The sequence below is a fragment of the Platichthys flesus genome, chromosome 22 (genome assembly GCF_949316205.1).
Source record: "Platichthys flesus chromosome 22, fPlaFle2.1, whole genome shotgun sequence".
Lineage (NCBI taxonomy): Eukaryota > Metazoa > Chordata > Actinopteri > Pleuronectiformes > Pleuronectidae > Platichthys > Platichthys flesus.
In genome coordinates, this window is record NC_084966.1 from 16,137,162 (window position 1) to 16,149,453 (window position 12,292).

Below are 12,292 nucleotides of genomic sequence, written 5' to 3' on the forward strand. Positions count from 1 at the left end.
CTGTTGATGCTTCATAAGGTCCATCAACTCACTCAACGATGGCCCCGGTGAAGTAACAGGAGGGGCGGTTTGAAAGCGACCCTGCACTCCATATTGAAGACCATAAGCTGATGGAAAGGAGGAGCTACGACCCCTATCCCCCCCTGGAAGACCTTCCCTCTCCCACCTAATTGCCTCACCACGAAGCTCCAACAAGGTGCCAGTAGGCTGGCGTCTAACTAGTTGCTTGAGTTCCCGGCGAAGGGAGCTATCGAGAACATGCTCCACAAACTGATCCCTGAGGAGGACATCAGAATTAGGCATCCCATCAGGTACACACTGCTTAACCCGTGCCATTAAGGCCATGAGAGCTAAGGAAAACTCCTGCAACGTCTCTCCTTCGAGTTGGCGTCGAGAAAAGAAAGCCTGTTGTAATGTGACGTACGACTGAGCACAGCCATATAGCTCCTTTAATATAGCAAGAACCTGTACTGGGTCTCGCCGCTCTGCACTAGGGCGAAACTTAATTTCCTCCTTTGCCTCTCCCTCTAAATGATCAACCATAAAAAGGGCCTGGTCAGCAGCAAGAAGATGGCGAGCACGCACACATGCCTGTATCTCCTCTATCCACTCAGTTATTCCTAGGCCTGCCCTGCCATTGAACATGGGACACTTACGGTCTCTAGGAACCACAACCAGTCGCTCTGTGACAGCGGCGGCTATGTTTGGAGTCGGTGCCTGACTTGCTGCAGCAGAGGGAAAGAAAACAGCCTCACCGGGGTCCAACGGAGATGCAGCACGCGCCTGGCGAAGTAGTTCGTTGTCTGCCTTAAGCTGTGACACGGTCTCCCTAAGTTGTTGCATCTCCTCCTCCATGATGAAGTAAAGCTGCACCGAGGCCTGACAAAATGGCTTGTGGAATGAACTCAGACTAAAACACTGCTGTTCTGGCTTTAACACTGAATACACAACACTCAAACTATGAGAGGACGCCTCTCATAGTTTGAACACATTTACAGACCTTAACATTTACAGACCTTAAAGTAAAACACGTCTCTGCCCCTTTAGATGTGAGATCCTGCCAGCAACGCCAGAATGTAGCAAAGCGGTAAATGAAAGGTTGCCCACAACGCCACCTGAGGAGTTTCACCTCAGGAATAAACTATTGATAATATGTGCAACAGCACAGGTTCGTTGGAATCACTTGGGGCATGAGACGTGTTTAAATCAATAATAAATCAACTTTAATAAACACAAATTCACATCGTCGAAACACAAAACAAACCCAACACTTGAGTTAAAAATAAGTAACTAACTGGACAGGGCTGTGACTTACCACGGCGACGAGAACCAAACAAAAAGGGGAAGGGACTAATAAAACAAACCACCCGTGACACAGCACACCAAACAAAAAGGGTTGTGAAGAAAACTCCCTCCACCAGGAATTGGGTCGCCGCCTCCGGGCCACAGCACCTGACCACAACAAAAATATTATTAAAACAAGTCAAGGGTTAAAACACTTTTGAACAAACAAACAAAATAACACATACAAATACAATAAAACTAAGTTAAATGTAACTATAAAATATGGAAGTCCCCCTGCACGTGTCCCCTCCACGTGCCGTGAAGGCGTAGCGTGGAGTATAGATCAAGGGTGTTGGTTCACATGGACACGGAGCTGGTCAATTCATGTAATAGTTTCTGTGATATTAAAATCAACAATAATAAACCAGAGTTTCAGTAGATGAATGAATTCCAGGGGTGCCAGAACAGCAGGTTCCAGTTCTGTGTACACGGGGCTGCAAGGCGCCGATGAGGGGGCAGGACCTCAACAACCGTGTCAGGCCAAGGCAGTGTCTCCGTAACCCGGAGGGAGGGGGATTTGTTAGCCGCCGCTTAGTCCTGTAGCATTAGCTGTAAGGTGGAATCAGTGTCAGCTATGGCATGATAGAAGCAAGGGTGGCAGACAACGTAACTCACCCCGCTGGCGCGCGCCATCGCACTCGTCTTCCTTGGTGGAGCGACTCCACGCTGAATGCCAGTCCGGCAATGTGACAAGTCAAGTGTGCCGACCAAGGTCCCGGAACGAAACAACACGCCAGGGAGACGCGAGTACGAGTGGGCTGCTGCCTTAAATAGAGGCCGACAGCGCCACCCTTGACGGGGAGGGCGCATGCAGGCACAGCGCCCCCAGTGGCAGGGAGGGCACCCGCATCTGGCCACACCTAATAACCATCAACCATTCCAGACGTCGTGATGGAATAATGTAAAATATTCCAATATGGAATGGTCAGGAAAAGACTACTGCTGTAAGACGTGGCAGACGAAAGTTACGCACTGTAAACAGTCCAACAAATACAGAGTAGAAACCAAACGTCTCTCCCCATCTCCAAAGATGGAAGGGAGAACGTCATACAGAGGCATCCAATAACCATCACTCTGACAAAACACTTAGTACAGAGTGAGTCATGGAGAAACGGGAAACATCCCGCAGATAAAAGCGGATGAAGGAACAGGCAGAAGACCAGGAAGCTGCAGTGCAGATATCCTCTACCGTCATTCCTCCATGCAAAGCCGCCGAGGAAGAAATTCCTCTGGTGGAATCAGCTCTGATGCTCTGTGGTGGTCCATGCCTGATGAGAGCTAAGCCTGTGAAACGGCCTCACAAAGCCAATGAGACAGGCGCTGTGCCGACAGAGGGAGCCCTTGAGAATGCTCCCTGTAATGCACAAACAGACGCTAAGAACGTCTCACCGGGGCCGTGCGCGCTACATAACAGGCCAGCGCGCGCACAGGACAGAGAAGATGGGAAGTTACCTCTTCCTCTGAATTGTGAGGGGGTGGGAAAAAACCCTCCAAAGTGATCACCCTGGATCGGAAAGAGCTTGTGATGCTTTTAGGAGTAAGAGCAGGATTAGGGGGTAAAATAGCCGAGCTGCCATCTCCTTGGATCCGAAGACATGAAGGAGCCACAGAGAGAGCAGACAAATCACTAACCCTCTTTGCAGATGTCAAAGCCAACAACAAAGCTGTTTTGACTGACAACAATTTAAATGAAATTTGCTCTAATGGTTCAAAAGGAGCTTTCACCAAAGCACGTAAAACCAATGCTAAATCCCACTGAGGGGCCAAAGAACGTGGCACTGGCCTGTTTCTTCTTACACCCCTCAGGAAACGCTTTGTCAGAGGATGACTGAACACTGTTCTGCCACCGAACCCCTCATGACAGGAAGAAATAGCAGCAGCGTATGTCTTCACCGTGCTGAAAGCCAAATTCCTATCCATCAAAAGCTGGAGGAATGACAATACCTGAGGCAGGGGACACACCGTGGGATCCAGACTCCTGTCTACACACCAACGCTGAAAAGCGCTCCATTTGGATGTGTATGAAGCTCTGGTAGAGACGGCCCTGGCGCCCTGGATAGTGCGCACAACATCTTGAGAGAGACCCTGCCTCTCTAAATGTTCCCGTTCAGCGGCCAGGCCCACAGACGCTGACCTATCTACGGGTAATTCCTGATCGCTCCTCCTGCTTGAGAGAGAGCGTCTCCGCGCCACGGAAGTTCCCATGGCAACCCTGAGATCAGCCGTTGCAGAAATGGAAACCATGACGCGCCCGTGCGCTCCGGAGCTACGAGGATGGCTGACAGCCGTTCCTCCAGTACTCGATCCAAGAACCGTGGAATCAATGGACCCGGTGGAAAAGCGTAAAGAAGCGTCCACTCCCAGCGGAGGATTGTCCCGCACGCTCAGAGAAAACCACAGAGCGCACTGTGCGTTTCCGCGAGAGGCGAACAGATCCACCTCTGCTTTGCCGAACCTGTTCCAAATCTGAATCACCAGTTCGGGATGAAGGCTCCAATCCCCGTGTCGAGGACCTCCCCTCATCATGATGTCCGCTCCCGTGTTCAAAACACCGGGAATATACACTGCTCTGACTGAGAGAAAGTGTGTGTGTGTCCACAGCAGCAGCCGCCTCGCTATGTTCAGCAGCTGCGCGGAGCGCACTCCTCCTTGGCGATTTATGTAGGCTGATGTCGCCTTGTTGTCTGTGCGGATCATGATTGTGTTGATCCCGCAGCAGTGACGCAAAATGCTGGAGTACTTCCCACACCGTGAGGAGCTCCAGCGCGTTTATGTGGAGAGACATGTGAGCTGGCCAATGTCCTCCCACCACTTGTGACAGACACGTTCCCCCCCATCCCGAGAGAGATGCGTCTGTGAACACTGAAATGTGTGATGCAGCTCTGCCCAGCGGCACTCCCGCTGACAGTGTGCGGGAATTCTTCCAGTGAAGAAGATCTGCGTTCACTGAGGGAGGAACGGCAACCATGCGTTTTCGCTGACGCACAGGATCGACGTGCAGACGAATGAACCATTTCTGCAGACGTCTCATGTGTAACAGACCCAGGGGCACTACCACGTGACCTGCTGACATCATGCCCAGCAGGCGCATGACAGAGAGAGCTGTCACAACATTGGGGGGCGTGACGCGACGGAGAAGAGCTGTCAAAGCCTCTGTTCTCTGCTGTGAGAGCCGCGCTCTAATGCTGACGGAGTCTAACTCCACCCTCAGATACGTCATGAACTGGGCGGGGAGAGCGGAGCTTTTCTTCCAGTTGATTGTGAAGCCCAGACTCGACAGATGACACACCAGTGTTTTTGTCTTTAAAACAGCTTCTTCCCTGGAGCGAGCTAATAATAGCAGGTCGTCCAGGTAGAATAGCACTCTCATCCCTGTACTGCGCAACGGCTCCAGCGCCGTTTCCACACACTTGGAGAAAGTGCGTGGAGCCAGAGAGTAACCGAATGGCAGGCGGTTGTACTGATACTGTATCCCCTGGAATGAGAAGCGCAGATATCTCCTGTGCTTCGACACGATCGACACATGGAAATATGCGTCCTTCAGATCTATGGAGGTGAACCAGTCTCCCTGGTGAACACACTCCAACACCTGTCTGATCGTGAGCATGTGAAACCGCCTCTCCGACTTGTTGAACAGAGACAGGTCGAGGATCGGTCTCACTCCTCCCGTCTTCTTTGGAACCAGGAAATAACGGGAGTAAAAACCCTGTGTCTCCTCTCCCTCGGGAACTTTGGAAATTGCATTTTTCCCCAAAAGTTCCTGTAGCTCTGACTGAAGAGCGAGACAATGTTCCTGAGATGACAGGATTGTTCTCTTTCTTAGCATTCGTTTCGATGTCTCACTATGGGATACGCCCCTCGCGCGTATTCACAGAAGCACTTATTCCAATTCGCCAGCCCTGATAGGCTGGCAGTCGTGACGTCTGCGTCAAGGTGCCGCACCTTAAATAAGGTGGACGCGGCGTCACACGTCATTCAAACACCTCTTCTCGCTTCACGAACAAGCAATTTTCTAATCGGCGTTGATGCTAACTAGCTGCTGTCCACAGACCGGAGCTAACACCTCCATCGCCGGACGCTAGTGGAATTAACGTCGATGCGACTGCCTTCACCATAGGTAGTTGCTTCTATTTGATTAGCTAAACGGCACCGGGAGCCTGCGGTCACCACACTGCCTGCCACCGGAGCTAGCTAAAAGCGACTATCACTCCAGATAATTCGCTCCCCTTTAGCACACCAAGCTAAATGGATCAAGCTGCAAAGCTTCCTTCCACCTCGCAACCAGGCGATGCCCATCGCCTGTGCACCTGTGGAAATAAAATATCGAGCATGGACACTCACCAGGTCTGCTCCGCGTGTCTCGGGCTGGAACATGCCCGCGCCGCTGTCAGCAACGCGAGCTCGTGCGCCGACTGCGCCCGCTTCACAGCGAAGAGTCTCCGCCGACGACTAGCACGCCAAGCTAGCGTCTCTGAGAGGGACCCTATCCTTTCCAGTGCCACTACCGAGGAACCCCAACCCGGTGTGGACGAGGAGGACGCTCCCGAATCAGAGATTCGGCGCTGGGGCTCCACGCTGGATTTGCTTGACCCGCTAACGGAGCCTCCCCTCATGTTGGATTATGAGGAGGAGGATGAGTCCGACGGCGGGGATTGTCTGGTGTCGGACGGTGACGACGAGGATTATGAATCCTGCTTTGTCCCACCTTCACAGGCTCTCAGCTCTCCAAGCCCTGCAAAGGGCTCGGTTGGGACGATTACGCCCCAGCCCAGTGGCGATATGCACGATGTGTGTAAACGCGCCGCAGAGAGACTGAATATTCCATGGCCCGCGGTCGTGGCGGAGGCCCCAAGGTCCCGCTACGAGGGGAAGAAATTACCCCAAGCAAAGAGGGCTGCGAGACAACTTCTCCCGGTGTTCCCGGAACTCCTGGAGGAAGTTACCGCCTCATGGAAACATAACCCTTACTCCAGCAAAACCACCATTCAAGGTGCGTCTTCCTTGGATATTGAGGGAATGGATAAGCATGCCATGGCCCGCATGCCTCCCATGGAGCCCCTGGTGGCAGCACACCTTCATCCACGGCTGTCAGCTGCCTCATCCAGGGCCCCCACACTTCCCACGAAAGCCGATCGCTTCCAATCTGCCATGACTGAGCGAGCTTATAAAGCAGCGGCTTTGACGGTGAGGGCTCTCAACGTCACCTCCATGTTGTCAGCTTACCAAGCGGAGCTTTTTGACGACATAGCCGACATGCCCGAAAGTTCCGCGTGGGACGAGATCACCACAATCGCGGATATCTGCCTACGCGTACAGCGATGCGCTGTACAGGCGGCAGGGAAGTGCATGTCGGTGTTGGTGTTACAAGAGAGGACGAGATGGCTGAATCTGACCAATCTGTCTGATAGAGAAAAGGAGGACATCCTGGACATGCCTATTGTCCCCGAGGGTGTCTTCGGCTCCGCCCTCGCCTCAATGCAAAAGCGCTGTGAGGCGAAGAAAAAGGAGGATGAGGCGCTACAGCTCTGCCTTCCGAGGAAAGCACCTGCCGCGGCGCCTCCGCCCCCCCGGCAGACTTTCGCTCAGGTTGCCTCTAGGAGCGCCGCTCCTGCTTTCCGCATCCCGAAGCGCCCCAGGGCTCAACCGGGTGCGAACGCCAACGGCCCCCCGGAAACGAAGCCCGCTTGGCCGAGAAAGCCCTTCTATTCCCCGTCAACCCAGGCTGCTCAACCGGGTCCGTCGACCAGTCAGCAGGCCAGGCGGAAGAAGAAGGCGACTTAGCGGTCAACCCCACCGCGAGCGGAGCTGCCACCCGTTCCCTGTTCACTGGCAGCCCAGCTATCACGTGTGTTAGGGGAGAAATTACCCAGTGCCACCCATCCCTCTCGGCGACGCGTGGGCCCAGAGCTCAGTTCGTGCGTCCCAGTAAAGAGGCAAAGAGACATGTTTCAGATGCGGGATTGTTCAACGCCACATCAATGTCTCACAAGCACGCACACAGGGTTTGTGTTAATAAAAGGTTTTCCACTGACGTATCCAGGCTCACAGCCAAGGGCGCAGGGTTGCAAAATCATAAAAACACAAAAACAAAACCAACGAAACACAGAGGTGCAGAGCACACTGTTGTTCCCCATAACACCACAAGGGGGAAGCAGCGTCCCACCTGTGGTGAAACATCCCGTTCCGCTCGCTCCGAGCCTATCAGACAGCGCATGCGCAGTGATACTCGGAAGTGCGCAGCTGGTACGGGCCCCCAAAGATCGTCTGTGTCAGACAGAGCTTCACTCCCCCCTAACTTTGAGGCTAGAGAGTTGGAAAGCATGCACAGCGTCAGAATGGGTATTGAGAACACTGGCCAAAGGCTACAGGCTTCAATTCGCCACAATGCCCCCCCGTTTTCCCGGCCTCATCGCTTCCCGTGCGCAGGGAGAGTCGGCCCGGGTGTTACGGGAAGAAATATCAGCTCTATTAAACAAAAGAGCCATACGAATAGTGCCACACAGGCAGGGACTGGAGGGTTTCTATTCGAGGTATTTCCTGGTCCCAAAGAAAGGGGGGACCTCATTACGTCCCATCCTGGACCTTCGCATTTTGAACTCGTATCTCAGGAGATACAAGTTTCGCATGCTGACACACTCAACGCTGATACGTTTGATCCGACCGGGGGACTGGTTCACATCAATCGATCTGAAAGACGCGTATTTTCACATTCCCATTTATCCTCCGCACAGGAAATATCTGAGGTTCGCTTTTCAGGGCACAGTGTACGAGTATCTGGTACTCCCATTTGGCCTGTCACTGAGCCCGAGGGTGTTTGTGAAATGTGTCGACGCCGCTATAGCTCCCCTCAGGGAGCGGGGTATACGCGTGGCCACTTATCTGGACGACTGGCTGCTGCTGGCGCGCTCAGAGCAAGAGGCTGCGGCGCACACGAGCATTGTACTGACTCAACAGGGAAAAGAGTGTGTTAACGCCGAGACAGGAAATTGCCTTTCTGGGTCTCACGTTAAATTCACTGACCTACACGGCTCGCCTGTCAGCCGAGAGAGTGCGCACTTTCAGGTCCACTCTCTCTCATTTTGCCATAACACGTCGGGTCACATACGGACTGTGCCTCAGGTTATTGGGACTGATGGCCTCAACAATATTGGTGGTGAGGCTGGGCAGGCTGTACATGAGAGATTTTCAGCGCTGGGTGGCTTCTCTCAGACTGGATCCTGCGCGCCACAGACGCCGCAGTGTAACGGCTTGCGCGTCCTGCGTCCTCGCGCTGCTACCATGGCAACGCCCGTCTATGTTGACAGCGGGGGTGAGCATGGGCGCAATATCTGCCAGAAAAGTGATCACAACGGACGCCAGTCTGTCAGGCTGGGGCGGTGTGTTCGAGGGCAGATCCGCGAATGGGATGTGGAGCACAGATCTCAAACATGCCCATATAAATTATCTGGAGTTGATGGCAGTGTTTCTGACGCTGAAACATTTTCTGCCGTTCCTCCAGGGACATCATGTGTTAGTGAGGACGGACAATACGACCACGGTGGCGTATATCAATCGTCAGGGGGGTCTACGTTCTCTACAGTTACACACTCTTGCACGCAGACTGATATTGTGGAGCGAGGAGCATCTCCTCTCAGTGAGAGCGACTCACGTTCCCGGAATTCAGAATGTGGGTGCGGACCTTTTGTCCAGGGGAAATCCTCTCTACGCGGAGTGGAAACTTCACCCGGCTGTAGTAGCTCAGATTTGGTCACATTTCGGCCGCGCAACAGTGGATCTGTTTGCGTCGAGGGGAAACACACAGTGCCCACTGTTCTTCTCCCTGCACGACCAGAGCGCACCGCTGGGGCTGGATGCGTTCGCTCACGAGTGGCCGCGCGTCCCGCTTTACGCTTTTCCACCTCTGGCTCTGATTCCCCCGACACTGCTCAGGGTGCGGGAGAATCGTCTGTCAGTAATTTTGATCGCTCCTCACTGGCCGTCCATGCACTGGCTGGCGGAAGTGAGACAGCTCCTCCACGGTCACCCATGGCCTCTCCCGCTGCGCAGGGACCTGCTCTCCCAGGCGCGCGGACAGATATTTCACCCTCACCCGGAGCGCCTCGCCCTGTGGGCTTGGCCCGTGAGTGGTTTAATCTGAGCCTGACTGGATTATCAAATAATGTTGTTAACACAATTCAGAATGCCAGAGCATCATCCACTAGGTCTCTTTATGACTGTAAGTGGAGGTTGTTTGAGGATTGGTGTGCTAAGGCACAGGAAATCCCTTTTCAATGTCCAGTTGGTGCAGTCCTGTCCTTCCTGCAGGACTTGATTGATCAAAAGAGGGCATTTTCTACTGTCAAAGTTTACTTGGCAGCTATTTCTGCTTGCCATGTTGGATTTGATGGAAAACCAGTGGGTCAACATCCTCTGGTTTGTCGTTTTATGAAGGGTGCACGGAGGTTGCTGCCCATCTCTAAGACTATGTCAACATCATGGGATCTAGCAGTGGTGCTTGGAGCCCTCTCTAGTCATCCTTTTGAACCATTGGATAACGTGGACATGAAAACGTTATCCTTGAAGGTGGCTCTGTTATTGGCTTTGGCTACAGCTAAACGTGTAAGTGATATTCACGCTTTGTCTGTAAATCCAGCATGTATGCGGTTCACCCCGGGGAACCTTGGGGTGACGCTGAGACCGAATCCTGCATTTGTTCCAAAGGTTGTTAAACCATGCTCCCCAGTGGAACTGTCAGCTTTTCAGCCACCTCCCTATGGTTCTGCAGAACAGCAGCGGTTACACATGCTGTGCCCTGTCCGTGCCTTACACACATATGTGGAAAGGACGAGGAGCTTTAGAAAAGGGGATCAGTTGTTTGTGTCCTGGGCTAAGCCCCACTGGGGCAAACCTGTCACCAAACAAAGACTTTCTCACTGGATAGTGGATGCCATTGCATTGGCCTACTCCAGCTCAGGCCTTCAGGTTCCGACTGGTTTACGGGCACATTCTACTAGAGGTCTCGCGACCTCTTGGGCCCTGTTCAAGGGAGTCTCTATCCAAGACATCTGCGCTGCAGCTAGCTGGTCTTCTCCCCTCACATTTGCGAGGTACTACAGGTTGGATGTCACATCCCCTGGCCTGACCCACGCTGTCTTGAGCGTGGGCTCCAATGTGGATCTCACTTTTAAGTGAGGGGGGGGGGGGCTGGTGGTCAGTCACCGAGATAAGCTTGTCTGGCAATACGGGAGTCTCCATATCCCATAGTGAGACATCGAAACGAATGCTAAGAAAGAGAACTTTAGGTTACTTTCGTAACCCCGGTTCTCTGAGTAGCATGAGTGAGATGTCTCACCAGACCGCCCTTCTTGCTACTGGGGTGAAGCGAGAAGAGGTGTGCTTGTTTTGAATGACGTGTGACGCCGCGTCCACCTTATTTAAGGTGCGGCACCTTGACGCGGACGTCACGACTGCCAGCCTATCAGGGCTGGCGAATTGGAATAAGTGCTTCTGTGAATACGCGCGAGGGGCGTATCCCATAGTGAGACATCTCACTCATGCTACTCAGAGAACCGGGGTTACGAAAGTAACCTAAAGTTTCCACTATCCCGTTGAACCGCGGGGGAGGGGAAGCAAACTGCAGAGTGTAACCTCGGCTGATAATCCTGTCCATCCATTTGTCCATCAAACACACGCGCTGCCACTCTGAGTAATGCTCTGAGAGGGGGCGTGCACTTGCTTGGTGCTCTGTGGCTGTCATGGTGACGAGCCAAGCCAGAGCCCTGACCGCCGTTGTTCGCATCGGAGGACTCTCCGGAACAACCCATGGGGGGCTCGCAGCGAAAGGGCTGAGCAGAAGCCCCCGGGGCACACAGGTTCTCAACCACACTTGTGGTCAGACGCTGACAAGGAGATGACGCTCCGCTGTCAAACGGCAGCTCCTTTTATTTTACAAGGCTCCTGAACGCATCTCTTATGTGCGATCAAACCTTCGCTCCCGGAGAGAGGAGGAAAGGAGACGCTGAGTGCAGATACAGTGTGTGTGTCGTCCATACGAGGCGTTAAGACGGCGCTCGATGGCTCATGGTTACACTTACTGTTAGCAGAAACATGTGAGGGGGAACACCCTGTCTTTGAGACAGAGGAGATGTATCGGCTTAGTGTCGTGAGTCTGTGCCGTGGATCAACGGACAGCTCACACAGTGTGGGGAATGTGTGTGAAACAGTGGCAGCAGAGCCAGCGGACTCAGGGGCAGACTGTTTAAAGGATTTGCTCTTCTGGGGAAAAGTTTTTGTTTTATTACAAAACTCCCCTTGAACTTATCACACATATTCCCTTCTGAATGTCAGAATCTTTTCCCCTGTTTCCTGGGGGGTTCCTCCGGTGGGTTGGACCAGGTACAGGCCGGGCGCCGATTCTTCCAGCGAGGGATTCTGTCGTTCAGCTGGCGGGCCCGCCCGAGGAGGAGGAGGTGGGGGCTGAACAGCCGAAGCAGGGGGGCGAGACGCTGCCGCCACGGCTGTGGCGGGGCGCCTTGACCGCTGGTAAGAAGGAGCCCGGTGGTCCCGCCGGGGATCCTGTGGACTCGAGACAGGTGTCTCCGGAACCTGTCGGCCTCATCTGCTGTTTTCTGCATCTCTTCGAGCGCCGTCTGCAGCCGAGGCCCGAAGAGTCCGTCCGGACTAATCGGAGCCTCCAGGAGGTCCTTCCTCAGCCCCTCCGGGAGGTTGGAGCGCTCCAGCCAGACACCTCGATGCAAAAGCGTCTGCCATGATGAGATGCGGGAACCCGCCACCGCGATGGACGCACCCAAGGTCTGGAGCATGCGGGTAGCCTCGGACAGATCTTCCGCTCTATCGGCCAGAAGGTGTGGCTCCAGAGACATGGAGTGTAACCAGTGGGACAGTAACACTACATCGCTGCCACTGTCTGGACGGCGCACTGGTGTGAGCGGTCCGCCAGTCTCGTCAT